This window comes from Anser brachyrhynchus (assembly GCF_964034855.1).
Source record: "Anser brachyrhynchus genome assembly, chromosome: 1".
NCBI lineage: Eukaryota > Metazoa > Chordata > Aves > Anseriformes > Anatidae > Anser > Anser brachyrhynchus.
Genome location: NC_137694.1, coordinates 4,166,342 through 4,185,616, shown reverse-complemented (window position 1 = coordinate 4,185,616; position 19,275 = coordinate 4,166,342). Strand labels below are relative to the sequence as shown.

At 44.6% G+C, this 19,275-nt stretch overlaps 1 protein-coding gene and 1 long non-coding RNA gene across 3 annotated transcripts in view; one reads left to right on the top strand and one right to left on the bottom strand.

Moving 5' to 3' along the window:
- Positions 1 to 11,688: 11,688 nt before the first annotated feature.
- On the bottom strand, positions 11,689 to 15,128 carry LOC308188424. Its single transcript, XR_013945497.1, has 2 exons — positions 15,001 to 15,128; positions 11,689 to 14,335 (listed from the first exon to the last, which is right to left on the bottom strand). It is a non-coding gene; the product is annotated as an uncharacterized lncRNA (long non-coding RNA).
- A 2,859-nt stretch (positions 15,129 to 17,987) lies between these two features.
- The window catches only part of PRKCQ (protein kinase C theta), a 61,187-nt gene continuing 59,899 nt past the window's right edge, over positions 17,988 to 19,275 (top strand). The window contains exon 1 of one of the 2 annotated variants that reach the window (XM_080577371.1): positions 17,988 to 18,319. The gene's annotated coding sequence lies outside the window, so the exon portion shown is untranslated. Of the gene's footprint in view, positions 18,362 to 19,275 lie in introns of both variants that reach the window. The other variant, XM_080577370.1, reaches the window with a different exon arrangement.

The window sequence follows — 19,275 nt, the reverse complement described above, 5'->3', positions numbered from 1 at the left end:
CAGTCACTCCCTCACCCAGCTGGCCATGCTGTGCCTGAGGCACCCCAGGATGCAGCTAGCCCTCCTGGCACCCAGGGCACTCTGTTGACTCATATTCAACTTGGTGTCAACCATAGCCCCCCGATCCCTTCCTGTGGGGCTGCTCTCCAGCCTCTCATCCCCCAGTCTGTACCCATAGCCAGCAAGAGCAGTCCTAGGCCAGAACAGCTGGAGGAGGCAGCAATGTTCCTCACCACAATGGACCTGCCTAGCTGATTTTTCTTTCAGGACCAAGCACACTGTGCCCAGTGCCAAAAAGGGACCTATAACCCTGCAGCAATGGGAACAATTTATTCTACTAATTAGATCAGTGTTTCTTTTCTCAGTGTGGTCTTATTCTGCCAGCCTCTTGGCCTAGAGGCCACCTCTGGGATTTACTGCAGTGCTGCACATTACTGAAGGCAGTATCTTTGCTTTCTTCCAGTTATACAAGGCAATACTTTCTCTGGAGGACATGCTGAGTGCCGTGTCTCAACCTCGGTTCACATAGCAATACTGCTTATGGAGCCAGAACCTATGTCTGCCCCTTGTCCCATACCTTTTGGACAGCTTCAGGGGGGGCAGACTGAGGGCTCTGAGCATTTCACATTTCACTGAAGGAGACGGGAGGGAGAAAAAGGAGACCTGTCACCTGCCTGCAAAGGCGGCAGTGAAAACATAACCTTTGTTAGACCTTGAAGAATCTACCCAGGAGAAACCCCTTTGTTGCTGCTCAAGTCCTGCAAGTGGGTGAAAGTAGCCAGTCCTCTGCAGCAAATCCACGGGAAATTCATCAAATTCTTTCTTTCTTCTTTAAACTATGAGCCTGGAAATGGCCCACCACAGCACTGCATTCTCCTGTGGGAAAGAGGGAAACTAAAACAGGGAATTTGCTCTGTGCTGTTGAAGGGAAGAAGACCCCAGTTTTCCTGAGCTAGGTGCTTTATCACCCACGCTATGCTACCATGCAACAATTTAAAGCCACACAAGTGCCAGCTCTGGTTTCATGGGACAGGTAGATGCAGGGGACAGTTAAGAGAAGGAGACCCAAAATCCACCTCAGAAGCTCTTGTATATTCTGCTAGCATTTGGACAGCCTACGGTTTCCCCAGTCTAAAATGATTCCCCCACCAACACCAAATAATTTCATTTCCTTGATGAGGAGGAGGCCAGTCAATGTGAGGAGAGGAAGAAACCAGTGTACTTGACTGGAACGTGGGAGGTGGATAATCATGAAAAACCATGGTAGAAATCATCGTATTTAAGAACATTTTTCGGATGGCAGAGAATGAGTCGGTGAAATTTTTGCCTTCCAGGAAAATTGTGCTGCAGGATTTCAGTTTCTGTCTGAGAAAGCAATTTTATTTCTACCTACAAGTTTAAGATTTGAAAGTGGGAGAGACATATGAACCGAAGCCATATCCTGTATTTTCAGTGAGCACCAGACAGCCTTCAGTGGGGGAATTCCCTTGCCATAGCATGTTAACTCTGAAAACTAGTGGTGAAACAGGTACCATAGGCTAGAGGCCAAAGTGTAAAGAAACACCTGGAGATGAGCATTTCAGTGAAGAGCACAGTACATGTTTTTATTGCCTTATTTATTTCTGTATTTCAATGGAATGCTCCAACATCGGCAATTAATCAATTGAATTTCCATGGAAAAAAAGCTGGGGCTTGTTTCACTTACCCATGCATAGATACAAGGTGCCATCTGAGATACCCGGAGTACCTGAGATACCCGGAGTACCTGAGACATTCAGATAAAGCTGGCTTTATCTGGACCCATTCCTTTCCAGACCTGTGGCTAGAGGCCGAGTGTGATAACATGATACCCAGGCACATCTAAAATGCCACTGGATACCTACAACAGAGCAACTGTATGGCACCTCCAGGTCCAGGCACTCTGCTACGAAATCAGTTCAATTTTCTGCAGCAAATGTGACATTTAAGTGCAATCCAGCAAGTGAGAAGCCAGCAAATGCTGAGAAAAGTTAAAGAGCAGTCTGGCACTTCACAGCCAACCGGCTAGTCCCATGCTACCATATTTTACTAACTTTCATTTTAAGCTTTTCTTTAACAAATGTGGCATGTCTGAATACAAATTATCACAAAGATCAAGATGTTCAGATCTGAAAATACCTCACGACAACTGTCTGCTTTAACCTTTGCATATTTTACATATTTTTTTCCTTATAATCACATTCCACCCACTACAGGATTTCAGAAGCACTGGAAGGCAAAGCTTCTATAGGGGGTATTTGTTAGATTATAATATCTGCCATAAAACGTAGCTGGGAATTATTAGAAAGCATCCTGAAATAAATGTTCTTCATTAGACCTATGCTAATTTAGAGGATCATATCATTTTGAAGCAAGAAAGTATATGCAAATAACATCTGTCTCATAAGTAGGAAATGGCCCCAAGCCTAAAGGTTTGAGTCTGGCTCTGGATCTTACATCTTGCAAAGTGTCAGGAGCTCCAGGCTTGTGAACTTACTGAATAAAACATCAGAAACAAATTAGAAATAAGACTAACAGCAGCACAGGGAGGTCTCAACACCCAGGGTCACTCACAATCCCAACAGGCAAGGCAGGTGTGAAGACACAGGCACCAGCTAAATTCAGGCATCAGGAGATAGAGATCATACAGTAAGTCTCTAGTAGATTCAAGAAATAAATGTGGGTGTCCTATAACCATGCACTGGGCCTTTAACAATGTATAACAGGCATTTCTCTCCCAGCTGCTCAGAATACCAGCCACATTTACCAGGGACATGGCAGTACATAGTGAGAACAACTACAGGTGGATAGCCACATCTTCAAAGGAATGGATTTATCCAGAAAGTTCAAAGGACTTTAAATCCTTCCCTTTCTTTACCCTATGAGCATGCTGGCAGAACAGATGTTCTTATATCACATAGATTTGCATACCATAGATTTACACCAGCACACATCTGTTTGTAAGAGATATTTATACTCAAAGGAAACAGCATTTTGGGGCGTAGAAATGACAGCAGTGATTGGGGGAAAAAACAAAAAAAAAGGAAAAAAAAGAGAAATAAAAATGAGTTAAATATTTTGTATTTGGTGTCAGCTTGGTACCTGTGGAGGATGTGGTTCACTCTGGAGCCTACTCTTCAGGAAAAGTGTGGAACAGAAAAGGGTGGCAAGAAAGACCCCAGAGACTGAGAAAACATCATCTACAGGGAAACAATGGACTAAACTGGAGTAATTTAGTACTAAGACAAGACAAACAATGCAGACAAGCAGGTGCCCAGTTTCTGAGATTTACTAACAACAAATGACTAATGAAAAGCATAATAGGCCAAACATACAGCAATACTTCCTGCAATATTCCCATCCTTCACCAATTTGTGTTTTCAGAGTTTCATAAGCCAGAAAGGGTCTATTGGAATGTAATAATCTTCAAGGGATTTTTATTCATATATTTGTCTAGGTGCTTTTTGAACACACCTAAGCTTTCAGTGGCTGCAACATCCTCCAGTAAGATGTTCCTTAGTTTAATTACAGGTCTTGCACATTGCATGAAGAACTTCATCCACATGTTTACTTGAACCTACTTTTTTCTTTTGATTTGATGCTGCATTGTTCTTGAAAAAGACTGGGCAGTTCTCTCTTACATGTTGTCTCCGTGTCATTCATGATTTTATAGGACTCTGTCATATCACGGGATAAGAAATCAAGGGCTTCAGCTGCATTGTGAGGGATTTGAGTTGGATATAAAGGGAAAAAAAAACCTTTCTACTGGTAAACCCAATGAGATGTGAGATGTTGAAATAGCTTACATGTTAAGAAAAACGAGCTTGATTGAAGATGTGTAAGGAAGGCAAGCAATCGATGCTGTTCATGGTGCAGTTCATCCTACTCTGAAGTAGGTGTCCACATTCAGTTAACTAAATTGCATTTTAAACTTACTGACTATTGACTAGATCTCCAATGACAACCATGGAGCCTCAGCAGCCTCCTTACGGGAGAGTAACTGAAGTTAGAGAAGAATTCCACTCATCTGAGTCAAACAAGGCAAAGCAGAGCTTCCATCCTTAGCAAAACTAGCAATCATTAGCAATCAGTATATTGGTATGCTGCGACAATGATTTGAGCTATTGCCTTCAAATACTTGCTTTTCCAATGCATTCTTTGATGCCAAGCACACATAACACCAGTTCAATTTCCATATATTCTTCTGACTATGCAAACAGTGTAACAAAGCTGCAGTCAGTGCCTGTGCTGTGCAAAACCATGGAGTAGAAACGAAGACAAGACATTGCACTGTGGTAGGAAAGGAACTCAGGAGCATCACCCGAGTTCCCCTGTGCTCAGTAGAGCCCTGTAACAGATGCTTTTCCCATCAATATCTAACGCTGCTGCTCTGCTTACCAGGATGCTCCCTCCTGTCCCAAGCTTATAAGAACTCGAAGGATCCACAGCAGGCTTCCTCCTTGCCCTTCAGCACCCTTTCTGTCTGAGTATTGTCCTTCAGACCTCGTTTAGGCCCTGACCCTAAGCAAGCCCTTGTTGTCCATGAAGGGACATCTACTGACTTGGGGGGGCCTGGCTCACCCAAAACATGGTGGCGATGACTAAAAAATGGACCTTGATTTTGACAGGCGTCACCAACTCAGTTAAGACACAACCATCCTCAGCACCAAGCATCTACCCAGATTCCACAGCCCACATCCACACAAGTATTCAGGCTCCTAAATCCTACGTCAGTATCCATTAAAAGCAGTAGGAAGATGAAACCTCAACAGGAGTTCAGTGTCCAAGATCCCTTGCGGAGCTGACTCTTCAGTTGGTGCAACCACTATGGCTAATTCCATGTTAGATGGCTAATTCACCACTTCTCCATTCCTTCCAGGTAACTTTCATTATTCCTACCTCTAATGAGCTAGGAAGGCTAAAATAAAATTCATTGTGAATAATAGTTCCTCTTAAATGTATGTACCATAATAATAATGGCAAGTAATGTGAACAGGCCATTTAAAAGCTATTGTATTGAGCTCAGCACAAGCCCAATTGACATGCAAAAGCCTTTTATAACTTGGTACTCTTTGTACTATAATCAATTATCTCCTAATTAAACTACAAAGTTCCCTTGCAATGCCCCAGTTAGACATCATTACTAAACATTTTGCCATCACTTACCGGATTAATGAGACTAATTAAAGAACTTGTTGCATGGAGTCAGGACCATGTCATGACACTTGAAATGAGGTGTGCAAATCTCCCTATAAATTGTTGAAGTCAAAACATGCTTGGATTTTATTGACAGAAGGGATTACTTTAAATGTCAATAACTTTCTTCTGTTATGTTTTTTTTGTTTGTTTGTTTGTTTGTTTGTTTTCTGTCCTGAGGGAATAAAAACCAAAAACTGCCCACAGATTTCAGTGACAAGTTGCACTGGAAATGTTGGCTTTTCCATGCTCAAAGAAGAGACTGCTCATTTGCTCAAAGTTTCCAGGGGGTTGGTAGGTGCGGGTTTCAAAACAAGGGTGTGATCAGAAATCCCCCAATAGGTTTTTCATCAGTGATTAAACATGAATCCTTCAGCTTCACCTATGCATCCACTGGGATGACCTTTCTCCATATTGGAGCTCTATTTCAGCTATAACTGGGAACTCCTGCTGGAAATGTTCGTATCCCACTAAATCCAGTAGAAGGAGTTTAGCTGGGGTTAGGTGTGTGACATTCATATGGAAAAAAATCAGAAAGAGAAGTTTCTTACAGATCACAGCACTAGGAACACAGGGTTTCTAATCCACGATGAGGAGCACATCGGTAATGAAATTCTAATAATCTTTAAAGAAAGAGCCTCACCCAGCATGGTAAAGTATTGCTATATTCTATCTACAACAGCTTAGAGTGTGGCCTCTAGGTTTGTTCTTAAGTGTAAAAGCTCTTTTAGGATGTTTAGGATTCCTCACTGGCGTTGCACCAGGAGCAGTTTTTGTGTCCCGTGACCATGATGGCTATGTAAATGCTCAAATCCATGACAGCAAACAGTAAACTCAAATCGCTGTGTTTCAACCCTAGGAAGTAGTAAGCCAACAACCTTTCAGTGAAAAAAAAATCTTAGAAAAACATGATTTGGTGGTACAGCAGTAAACAGCTCGCTAGATATTTTCATGTCCTAAGTGATGTCTAACAGTGTGTGCAGTGTTCAGATTTGTATCCAGATAAGGCAATCACAGTGAAACTGAAACTCTCTGCATGATATCTAGTTTTTACAAATGTCAAGGATGTTGCCTGAATTATTTTAAAATCTGAGGAACCTAGCAGAAGCAAACATGCTCAATAACGTTGTCCAGTGGCACTCCAAAAATACCCATGAAAGAGTTGGCTTATGCACTGTCCACCAGGAGGCAGTCATTAAATCAGTTTTCATTTGCAAGTGAAGCCCTTGGTTTTTCATTTCATCTGCCGGGCTGTGCTGAGCAGTAGTTGCTTTACTCTTCTCTTTCTGTCAAATTGAACACGGAAGGATTCAAAGCGAAAACCACACACACACCCCTATGAAAATGAACCCTTTAGCTTTTCTGTCTTCTACAGTTTGATCGCTGAGCTGCCTAGAAAGACGGATTGACACTTGTCTGGGTCTCTGGCAGGTCAGATGGGGCTGTTTGCCCATTTCTATTCTGCTTTGGCATTCAGTGTGCTCACCACACTAGGATGTCACTGCCTGACCCCAGACTAACACAGTCAGATGTCACATGAATTAGAATAAAACCTACTCATGTAAGAATGAGCACTTCCTGCCTTCTTTTCAGCCTCACATGTGTCATCACCCTCTGCTTATTATAGTGCCCAGTGCCCAGCCACAAGTGATCGCTTCCCCTTTCTCCCTTGGTCTTGCTGAACATTGCACAAATGCAGAAAACCAACCCCTGCCCAAACCGATCACATCTGAACAAAGCGGTTGCAGAGGTTATTTGACCAGGGGATGCAAACGGTTGTTAATGGGCTCAGCAGAGCAGCCTGAGGAAGAACAGGCAAATAGATGTGCAATTATAAAAGTGACAGCTCAAAACTTAGGCAGCAGGAGGAAGGTCAGATCCAGATCATGGTTAGTGAGTGGACTGGCAGCGTAAGTTAGTACAACTCCTCCAGCAGATTGGTGGCAGCCCTCTTCTTGGTCACCCGGGGAGCTAGTGTCGTCTCTGCTGGAACCTGGAGAACAAGATGTGATGTTTGGGGACACCTGGCCATGTTAGGCAGGAACAGCTCTCTTGTCCACAGCCTCACAGTCCTCATCAGGAAAACAATAAAATAAAATTGCATCAGCTTTTTATATGACAAGCACATGGTTGTGCAACATCAGCCTGGGCCAGTGCTGTAGGTCCCAAGCGTCTCCCACTCCTGCTCCATTTATTCCAGACTGACGCCCCAAATACAGATGTGCATCCTCTGAAAGCTCACCTACACTGACTCTACCTGTGAGTGTCTGTGACCATCTTTGCAATTTTTCTCAGTTTCCCTTGTGTCCATACATCTCTGCTGAGAGACTGGTGGCAACTCAGACACTGCACTGAGGCACTGAAGCATGGATTAAAGGTTCAAGCATGGAAGAGTCAGTCTGTCTACGTCCATACATTAGAGAGGGAAAATGGTATAATGGCCTGAAACGGCTTCCCTGGCTCAGTCACATTATTGTTATTGCAAATATGTCCCCTCTATTCTCCACAAATGCTCTTATTTCTCACACCTTCCAACATCTGGACATGTGCAGTAAGAATATTTGCAAAAACGATGGCGAGACTGGTGGAGAATGCAAATATACTCAAGTATAAATAGTCACATTGGCAGATGGGACACAAGACTGTTCTACTACTGCAGCATTTTTTTGTCGTCTGGGCATCTCTTTTTATATCTCTAAGCTGCTGCCACCTCCCTGCTGCTACAGACAGCAAGATCCTCTTCTTGGATGCAGATGCAGACACCTATGGATATATCCTGGGGTGTCTACGGTTGTTGTTTATATATACAGGCTCTTTTGGTATCCTACGTAGGCAATGCCCTTGCTGCAACCCTACATTTAGACGTTTCTGCAGGTTACGCGTGGATATGTATGCATGGGGGTTTGAATGCATGAACAGAATTGCTTTTGTTGTTTATATGCCTTCAGATTATTGCACTGCTCTTTCACTTTTCACAGGTTACTGGCTGTTAAAAAGCATGTTTTTCCTCTTAAACTAATCTCTCAGCCCGCATCTCGCATTAGACTCCTGGCAAACCCCAACACAAACCAGTTCTTCATTTAACTTCTGGTTCCCACCACTCTTTCTCCTAAAATCACACCCCTCTCCCTAGAGGCTCAGAAGTGACAAGTCATTTCACTGACACTGAACTAAAATCATGGGAGCGTTTCTATTGATCCAACTGCTTAAAATGACTGGAGGTGTGCTTACCATGGAGCTGTCACTTTGACTTTACCATCTTGACAAGTTGTCTGTGAATTGGACTGGCAGTTTTTCATTAAAGTCAAATTCGACACGAATTTCAGAAGCCAAGGGTATAAGGCTAAAAGGAATATATACTGCCTTATGATCACAGTTATTATTTAGCATTCATCTTTCACTAGCATCCTGACACGTGCCAAGGTGAAAAGATATCATGCTAGAACTTGTCCAGACCTGCAGAAGTAACGATTGCTGTCCTAAAGATCTTAAGGACTGAAATCACAAGGAACTGGGGAAAGGGAGGACACCACTAGAATGAAGTTACAAAACTACCTGCATAGTCTTCAGTGCTAAGTGTATTGACATTACAAAGAGTCAGGTCCCTGTATGTAGTGTGATCTTCCAATTGCAAGACGGAGCTGATTCCCCATTACTGAACATGCAATGGCTTAAGAAATAGCATGAATTGAGAGTTTGTGCAGTGACATTTTTAAACGTGCACTGACTTTTAGGGAAAGCCCACAACGAATGTTAAACAAGCGCCTGCACTTCCTAGGGTTGGTGTGTAGGACCTGAATTTCCTTTCTCGGTTACGTGTGGTGACCTTTTAAGATCATTTTTGGTACTGCATGATTCCTGTGGTTCTTTAGCAATGTTTATTCTGGGACTTCAAGAGAATTAAATCACTTCTGTTGCTAATAAATGGAGATCTGGATTCCCTCATCTGGAAGAGGACTTTTGACTAATGCTACTGTGCATGGGAGAGTGCTCAGCAATTATTAGAGAGTATTTGAGTACAAATTAGAGGCAAAAATGAAAAAAAAATCTGTTGTTTTCAATCGTTACTTTTGAGATGTTTAGTGGTATTGCACCTTGATGCCTTTCAAAGCACTCAGATTAAGTCCAAATCTGCAAGGCTGTACTGAAAGATAAAACAGAAAGCCTATTTATTACCTTATAACCCACTTAAACTTTCAGAATAGACTTCAAGTATAACTAGAGTGCTGCATTTGCCCCCTGCATGGGGGACTTTCTATGATATAGTCATTTAATTTCAGGGTCTGATTGAGGTTTTTCTTCTGTATCCTAAAGGAAATCACAGTCCTGGATAAATACTTTGGATCGGACAGCAGAAAAACAGCTGTAGTTTTGTTCTTCCTTTCCATCTTTTATTTTTACTTTCATTAGCAGGCACTAGCAAGCAGGCTTCAGCCATCCAGGCTTTGTAAGAATCAAATGAAGCTGTAGGTAAAAAGATTCATATACAGTCACGTTTATCATTGGAAAGCAAAGTGCTTCAAACCAACTCCACCAGAGACAAAATAGCCCCAGCTGCTACCATGATGACCTACTTTTAATAACAAGCTCCAGAACTGGGTGGGTGGAATAAATGTGTAAGGCCCCTGAAGCATGCCTAGAAGAAACCCTAAGGGAAAGGATGCTGGTGGATCTTTTCACCCTCCTGTTCCTCACCCCCTCAAAACAGAGGTGTGACTACGTCATGAAGTTCTACCACTGGTTTCATCTGTCACCAGCACACAAGAGCAGCGAAGACGCAGCAGCACAAGCTTTATTGCATGCCAAGGGTCCGGAGGATTTGCAGCCAGCTATTAGGTTATTATTAGGCATTTTCACTGCCATAGCGTTAAGGGCAATTTATGAAGAAGACCGTGATCTAATGCGCAGATCCTGAATTCTCAGTACGGTCAATCAACCCTTCCTCCCCCACATCTGTACTGTCGCAGAGCAACTCCTTGAAATAGCTTCAAGAACGTGTTCCAAACGAGCTCAGGTATTTCCGCACTGTACTGCAAGGCAGGCAGTGGCCCCGGCATCCCCAAAACCAACACAAGTGAGGCAACATCCTTTGTGTTCTTACCTACCCAAAGCCAGCGTCCTCAAAGCGTGCTACCCTGAGTCACCATCACAGTGAGTGTGTGCTCTTCTTGTCCCCTCCACCACAACCCTCTTGGCTTCGCATGTTTAGACAGTGCCCCAAAGGCCACCTACAGCACTAATTTGTCTTTAATTTCTTTCTGTTCTCCTCTGGTCTCCTACCTTGACTGTGGAGGGTTTGGTGCTTCTCTCTACCCTGCCAGACCCCTTGACCACAGCATACATGAGGATCGCACAAAGCAGAGGCATGTTTCTGAAGGGTTAGTGGGGTGATCCTCAGCCATTCCTAGGAAAGCCGTAAAGAACAGCGAGCACGTATCCAAGCCACAGCCATGAAATGCTTGGGGATCTCCCTTTTGCTTCTTCCCTCACTGAAACCACATTTCTGCTCCTGCTAGCAATGCTGCAGACACTTGGCTACCCAAGTTGGTTAAAAACCACTGGATGTTGACAGTGACAGAAATACAGGATCATTTCTTACTCTACTAGGGCTGTCCATGTCCCTTCCTAACGTTGCAATTGCTTAGGACACTGCTCCAAGTTTCCCCTCCTGATCCTAGCTGAGATCTTGGTAGCATCTACCTCTGAGGACCAGTTTTCCTGGCTGCCAGAGTTGGCACTGGGGTTTCAGAGGGAGGCTGATGTGCTCCTGCATCTGGTCTTGCTCTCTTCCATGCTGCAGAAAATAGAGTCCGTCATGCCTCTTGCTGACTGTCCCAAAGCTGATGTCACTGATGAAAAAAAGCATCCAGAACACATAGCCTCCTCTTGTGAACAGAGGCTACCATGAAAAGCCATCATTTTGAGATTTCTGTGGCCCTAATAGAAAGGATGTGACAGTGGTTCCCTTAATCAGAGCCTGACATGTTTCCATCAACCGGCACTGATGGTAAATGCGCTCACACCAGACGTTTTCGTAGCACTAAGAAGAAAAAGTTTTGACCTTTCACCTTAACCACTAAAAGAAACAAAGGCAGCAAACCCATTCCTCACCCAAAATATTCACCACAAGGAGGTCAGGTCAGAAATGTTACTGTCAGCAGCCTCTGCTCACCCCAGCTTACGTTAACTGCAGTGGAGAAGACAGATTTCTGGGAAATTTAGAAGGAGCACGCACACCACAGAACTCAACTGAATAAATAACTCATAACTAGCAAAATTTCAACACCGCCTGCTGGCCTCCTTGTTTATTTTGAATAGGTCAATTCAAAAGAACTAGCAGGTCCATTCACAAGACAGACATGGAGAATTCAGAGAAATTAAACAAAAACTTCACAGATCATCTTTGGTTCATACCAAAGTGACTGGTTTTTTGTTTGTTCATTTGTTTGTGTTTTGTTTGTTTTATTGTTTGTCTGTTTTTGTTGTTGTTGTTTTTTTCTTTTGCTGGCTGCTCCTAGGTAGGAGCTGATGCTGGTGCAAACCAAACACAGAGGGTAGACCAGAGCTCATTTTGCATGACCAAGAAGGTGACAGTGTGGTCTCAACACACATCTGAGAGAAGAAGAATGACAACAGAGCAAGGGGCTGCTCAGCATCCTTATTTTGCGTCTGGAGGGAGGCAGAGTGAGCTGAGTAAGCAGGATTTGGCCACCATGCCTTTGGAGCTGTCTCAGCTTCACAGCACAATCTGCACAACCGCTGATGGCTTTTCTCAAAACCTTTCTTGGAAAAAGCACCACTGAGATTGTGAAGACCACTAATGACTATCTGCTCATGCTTTTGGTGATCGAGTCCCCTTGGTGCTTATGTTCCCAGCAGTGGCTGTGTGCACATCTACTGGATATCACAGCTCCTGAAGTCGTGCACCAGAAATCCAACACCAAATCAGTTCTTTCCTTGGCTAAGCCTTCACCACCTTGAGCTGCCTCTGACATTAATTCATACCACGCCTTGGAAAGGGCTCTCCAGTGGGACAGGTCTCTTGTCTTCTCCCCTACCAGGCCTGACCCATCAGTTCTCACCCTGTGCCTTCCAGATGGATCCAGGCACAAAACACTCCTTGAAACAAGACATTTGGGACTTTATAGCGTAGGGATGTGTCTGTATATTCTCAAGCCATTCGGCTGAAAAAATGGCTTTTAGACTTACAATCAGAAATAGGGCTTTGCAGCCGTATCCTTGCATGAAACAAGTTCACTAAGGACCAGGTCCCTCTTAGCCCCGAGATCAGTGCCAGTGTAACTAGTTAGAGGGCAATAGCTGAAAAGGGCTTCCCACCAACAGGGTAACAATCTGGTCATTCTCCAGCAGTGCGGGAGGTCTTCATCCATGTCATTCTCCAAATGGGAATGAGTGTATATTGAAAAAGGATTTCACATTATCTAGGGAAAGCCTGTAACTGCAGGGCTGTATCTGGGGAGAAGACGACTGACTCTGAGATCTGAATTTCTGCACTGGGATAAGAAGCCCCAGCAGGGAGTGACAGGGTTATTTAACTTTTCTTGCTTGTTCTCTCCCTGGGAGCAACCTTCTTCTCTCCCATGAAATTGCAAACTTCACTGGGTGACTGCTTATCCAAGAGCCAGACATGGCCCTTCTCTGTCTCTAGGCTTCAGCCCCGTGTATATAAAAAGGGAAAAGCTGCTCCTTTTTAGGGCACACATTAAAATCCGTGAGGTGCTAATAAACGGGATATGAGAGACTTTGATCCTGCCTAGACAACCTATTGTTCTGGGCTTTCCTCCTCTATACTTCCCTGCGTAAAGGAGGCGATTTGCTCTTAGGAGATGGTCCCTTTTTGGGTTCTGTACAGCACCTAGAAGAAGAGGTTTCTGTGCTGGGCACACAGAACTTCTGAAATGCTAGTGATAAACTGCTTTGAGTTATTGTAGTGTGTAAGCCAGAAACAAAGTTATCAGGCAAAAAGTCTCTCAGCTCCTCATCACTATGAAACAGCATTTAAGACCCAAATTTGTATTAAACTTACAATATCCTATTGCTCTTTCTGACAAATCATTTTATTTGAAAAAAAAAAAAAGGAATCTGCGACTGTCTACTGAAAGTGTGTGAGCAATGCAAAAAAATATATAATAAAAAAAATCTGGAAGGCTCAAGCCTGTAATGAGTGCAAGATCACTAGATATGAAATGCAAGAATCTACCAGCTGGGCTGCTGGAGCCCATTCATTTGAAGGAGGTGATTATGCCTCCAAGGAGAACATCTGCCCCCCCTTGGCAGGCATCATGTGCTTCATCTAGGTATGATGCTCATTTCCCATTTCATTTATGCTGCAGCTTAAATCTTGATACAGACATCAGGCGTGGGAGGACACCATGGAGCGAGCTGTCGGCAGCAAGGCTCAAAACCCAGGCATCCAGATCTAAAACTGGAAAAGCTTCCATGTTGAAAACAAAAAGCACAGCTTTTTTGTTATTGTTAGCACAGCAACAGCAGAAGACTGATCAACTTCCCAGTGTTCTTGTCTTTAGAATACCCTCTAAGGAGGTGCAAATTTCTATGGTAAAAACTAATATGATTTACAGACAAATGTGGGTACACTTGAAATCCTGATCGGCTCTTAACCTCTGTAACCCTTCCTGGGCAGTGAGTTCTGCTAATCCTGCTGAATTTAAACTGAAGTTCATTTAATTGGGAAAACAATACATACAGAAGATATCTAAACAGATTACAAAGCATGCCCGTTGTAATTTGGTTGCCCAGACAGGTTGTGGAGTCGCCTACCTCAGAGATCTTCAAAAGCCACCCAGACATGGTCCTGGGCAACCTGCTGTGGGTGGCCGTGGGGTTGGACAAGATGATCCCCAGACGTCCTTTCCAAGCTCAACCATTCTGTGATTCTGTGATTTCAGAGATGGCTACTGTAGACTCTGCTTCTGATATCCCAAGAGTTTCCAAGAGTGGTGAACATCTAATGGCCGGAGAGGGGCATAGGGACATGTCAAGCTTCACATTGGCCTTGAGTGATGTCCATTTCAAGGAGACTTACTAGCTGCGGTGCAGAATTGAGTGAAGGGTTATTTTTGCAGTGGGACGCTGCTCTCTGGGAAAAAAAAAAAAAAAGAGCAGCTTTTGCTCACGAATGACTTTGTGCCTTTTCTGGCAGTTTCAAAGCACCACACCTCTGCTGCAGCGTAAACTGGAGCATGCCGTCCCACACCACAAACCTTTTGGCTATCAAGCTGTCTGGGGAAGTTTTCACCCACTCCCACGCCCAGCTCACCTCCACCCCACCACACTGTGCCCTTCATGTGGCCATGCCCTGTGAAAACAATCCCCGTTGCCGTTTTGCTGCTCTGGCTCAGAGCACGGCGATGGGTTGAGTCAGCAAAGCGAGGGGTGGCAGGGCGCAGGCATCTGGGGAGGCAGAGTGGCAGCCAGCAGGCAAGGGCTAGAAGTGGCTTTCCCCTTTTCCCGTGCCCTTATCATGCTTCTTATGTAGCTGCTTAAATTCATTATTTCAAATGCCAGCAGCTCTCGGTGTCTAAGAACCCATAGCATCCATCCCAAGATGAAACTTTACAAAATTACAGCTGAGCAAACTTTATGGACAGGGACGACAATTTGTTCAGGTTGCCCTTGGTCCTAACAATTTTGGGGAACCCACACTGTAGACGATTTATTTCCCTTTACAGCTTGAAGGGGATAATGCATGCCCAAGGAAGCAAAATCAGACCGTACCCTGTAGAAAGGTTCTCCCAGAATTACCCAATCTTTTCTGGTGAAGCGCCTGCGAGATGTGCACCGTCACACAGTATTTTGCAAGTGGTTTGATTTGCTCACTGCATTTCCTGTCCTCTTCTGTGGAGGCCAGGGAGCTCCCGGGCTGGAAGTGTGTAATGATGGCAGGGCAGGGGCGGACAGACCTCACGGGAACCTCCCTGGTTTGGGGAGCGCTGGACCCACCGTATAGCAGAGGGGACAAAGTGACCTCCCTGGTTCTTTCCAAACCTGTTTTTGTATGACTGAGATAATGAGACTGAAATATAAACCTCATATTAACATGCAGCGCATGCTGAGCAGAAATGGAAAGCTTAAGGGAGAAAGGAAAAGGGGAAAAAAAAGTGGAAAAAAAAAAAGCTCAGTTTTAGTATTATTTTAACATTGAAAATGACCTAGCCTGCTATATTTTCTTCCTCTTTTTATTTTCATGTGCATTAGCTCATTAACCGAGCTTCAATAAATTCAAAGGCAAAGAGGAATATTTTGCCTTCTTTCAGAGAAGTTATTACATGCGTCCCCTAATTATTTTTTTTTCCCACACTTCTTTTAAATTAACAAAGAACTGTAAATAACCGTCCTTAAAAACAAACAACAGAGAACAAATATTTTGAGAATGAAACTCTTCAGAAAGGCCCACTGCCTGGGCAAAACGCTCAATCAGTTTAATTTTTTTTTTATTTTTTTTTTTTTTTTCTTACTGAAAATGTGGGTGGTTTTCAAATACAGGAAAGAAAACACGATGGCTTGTGGTGATATTTTCCACCAGAAAGATGCAGCTTTAAGGGCTTTTGGTTTCCAAATACCTACACCCACAGGAGTGGCCTCGTCTGTTGTAAAAGGCAATGCCTGATTAGTTGTACAAGTCAAATTAAATGACAATAATAACATACAGCAGTTGATGTGTGTTTCAGTGGAAGCTCTGTGTCATCTGGGTAATTAATATGGTAGCTACCTCCCAGACTACTGCGCTGCCATTTTTAAATATGCAAAACGCTTTTGTGAAAAAGGGAAAAATCTGTTCTCCCCCTCCCTGGTGGACAAGACAAGAAGTGGGCTTAAATCTCAGCACGGATGGTTTAGTTTACACATGAAGGAAATGTTCTTTGACATTGAAGGAGAGCTCCTGCCAGGGGCAGGTGTGGAGATCCGGAGGGACGAGGTGGGTGAATGCCCCATAGAAAGGGCTTATGTGGATTTTTTCTTGGGGCAGGGGATAGAAGATGTCCTACTGAGGACTTTTTCCTGCTCTGAGACCTTGTCATTGCAGAGCCAAATGTTTTGCTAGGACATGATGCTAGTCTTTTTGGGGGGCTTGATGTCCCAATGCACTGTGCTGTGTGTGATATCCAAAAGCTAACCCTGAGCCTCCGTGGTTGCAGACCTGCAGAATCTCCCAGAAGAAGAGCAATCCTTGTATAAGTTACTGCTGGGTCCCCTGGCAGGATCTCGTACATGTGTGTTGGCAATGTCAAAGGGGTCAGGGAATGGGAGACCACGGGGCTTCATCACAATTGGGGATATGCCACCACAAAGCTTGCACTCATCCAGTCTACATGCAGGCAGATATGACGGTCCTTCACTCATCATGCTACTGTCCAAACTGTAGCAACAGCATCAGCAACCAGTGGATCTGCAAATTAAACTTGGGGTGGGATTACGTGGGATTTTAATTATCTGCAGCTTGCCTTCACTTAGGTGAAAGAACTTCTGCGTGCTAGCAGTATCAAACCCCCCAGTATAATGCTTTCCTATGCAGACAGGAAGGATGGGTATGTAAGTTAATGGCATGTGAGCAATTAAAATGCAAGATCATCTGCCTTACAAAATGCCTTCTCCTCTCCCGCTGGTAACAGGAATATGTATTATACTCAGCTCAGATTGCTCCAGCGAATAGAAGAGAAATGATCTTCATTTACCTCAATTTCCAAAAAGCAACCTTTCTGTTTGCCTTGCTCTACCTTCCCTTTCTTTAGTTTAATGGGTAGCTTGCATTTTAGGAATTACCATCAAGGGCAAAACAATCACATCTTCCCTTTCCACAGCAGTATTCAAAGAACCATCCCAGCATTTCAAAGTGAGCACTTATGGCTCCTAAATTTTCTAAGCACTTCATTTGTACGATCTCAAAGAAAACATCTCTTTTGCAGCTCTGGCAAGTAGCATGTTCTGCATGTTTGATGGTGCACTGACATTTAGGAACCAGCATTTGAGATACTTCACCAAGGTGTTGGGACTCAGAGAAGGTACCTATGTATTAGAGCTCTATTTAGCTCCATAGGTCTGTATGCTAGACCTTCCTGTCTTCTATGCGTACTTCTTGCCCATGGTCAGGGGAGTGAAGGACATCCATCAGTCTGTGACACATCTGTAATAATATTTGTTTGACCATTACCGACAGAGACATCCACTAGTCTCACGGCTGGCGTGTTCCTGCAGGATGGAGGGGATTCTCGATGATCTTCTCCAAAACCCTTTCATGCCCACATTTCTGGGGTTTCCTTTCCTTCTTTTTGTTCCTCTCCCAGGATCCCAGGCCAGTGTCCCTCCTCCAGAACCACCTGCCAGCAATCCCCAACACCGCACCTTCCAGCCCAGGAGGAGGCCATAAGAATGGAGCTGAGAAGGTCCCTAAAGGGATGTCCTGGTCAAAACCCATCTCTGATACCCTCAAGCCCCAAAAAGGCTGCACCAAATGGGGACCACCCATCCTTTTTTTCAGCTAAAAACCTGGTCCAAGGTTGGGCCTGCCTGGAAGAGATGCATCTCAAAGACCAATGACCAAGAATGCAAGACGGTGGGACAAATTGACGAGGAGCATGAGCACCTCTTTTGCTGCCATGGTTCATGTGCGTATTCATCTGGATAGGATGCTCACCTCAATACTCACCTCGATGCTCATCTCGCAGCCTGCTCCAAGCCCCCGGGGATGGGGTCCTTTGGGGGCAAGCCCGGAGGGAGGCAGGGGGAGCCGGGTGGCGCCGAGGAGGAGGAGGAGGAGGAAGAGGCAGCGAGGGCAGCCCCGGGGGGGCGGGGGCAGCCAGGGCTGCTCTCAGCCGAGCCGAGCCGAGCCAGATCGGGCTCAGCCACGCCGAGTCCAGCCGGGCGGAGTCCAGACAAACCGTGCCAAGCCGAGCCGGGGCGAGCTGCGCTCAAGCCGTGCCAAGCCGAGCCAAAGCAGGCTGCGCCGAGCCGTGCCAATCCGAGCCAAAGCAGGCTGCGCCGAGCCGTGCCAAGCAAAACCAGGCTGCGCCGAGCCAAGCGGAGCTTCCCCGAGCCGAGCCAAGCCGTGCCGTGCGGGCAGCAGGTACCCCCGGGCCGGGCATCCATCCATCCCCGGGCGCAGGCGGTGAGCGGTGCTTGCGCGGTGTTTGCGCGGTGTTTGCGCGGTGTTTGCGCGCTGGATGCAGGAAGGAGGGAGGAAAAAAAAAAGCTGGCGAGCAGCGGGCCCGGATGAGGCTGCCCAGGCACCGGCAAAAAGAAAGTTTGGGGCGCTGTTGGTGCTGTTGGTACTCGGGATGCTGCTCAGGACGCTCCGCTTCAGCGATCAGTTTTGGTTCTGGTGCAGGATTTAGAGCCTGACAACTTGAAATCTAGCCAGAGGTCTTTTTTTTTTTCTTTCTTTTTTTCTTTCTTTCTTTCTTTCTTTCTTTCTTTCTTTCTTTCTTTCTTTCTTTCTTTCTTTCTTTCTTTCTTTCTTTCTTTCTTTCTTTCTTTCATTTCTTAAATAACAGTTTATATTACTTTCAGGTCCTACACCTGATGTCTGTTGCAAGTGTTTGTGGTTTCATAATCACATTTTCCTCCCTTTAAAAAGTGTTGTTTTCTCCCTTGTGACTTCATGCAATACAAAGAAGAGGGGAAAATGAGAAAAACAATGAAAATGGATTATAACCAGAGTGTTATTCAACACACACACACAGTAAACAAACTGGAAAAAAAAAAAAAGAGAGAGAGGGAAAATAATTTCCTCTGCTAGCGTCTTTGATGCATTCTAGGTGTTTCTTGGCTGCAGCAGTATGTAGTAAGACAGCTACGTAGAAGTTGAGTTTTACTGTGGATGATGTATCTCACTTGCTGGGTAAATCTTTTTTGGATCAAATTTGCAATATTCAACGAACTAGCAGTGCGGTAAGTTTGAAAGCAGATTTGAGCGGTAAAGAGAAAGGAGCGGTGTCCGTCCCTCCTCCGCTGCGTAGTGTTGTGAGCTGCATTTCCTTCTGAAGGAGGGGACTCGAAAACCCAGCCCGGCTGCTTGGTCTC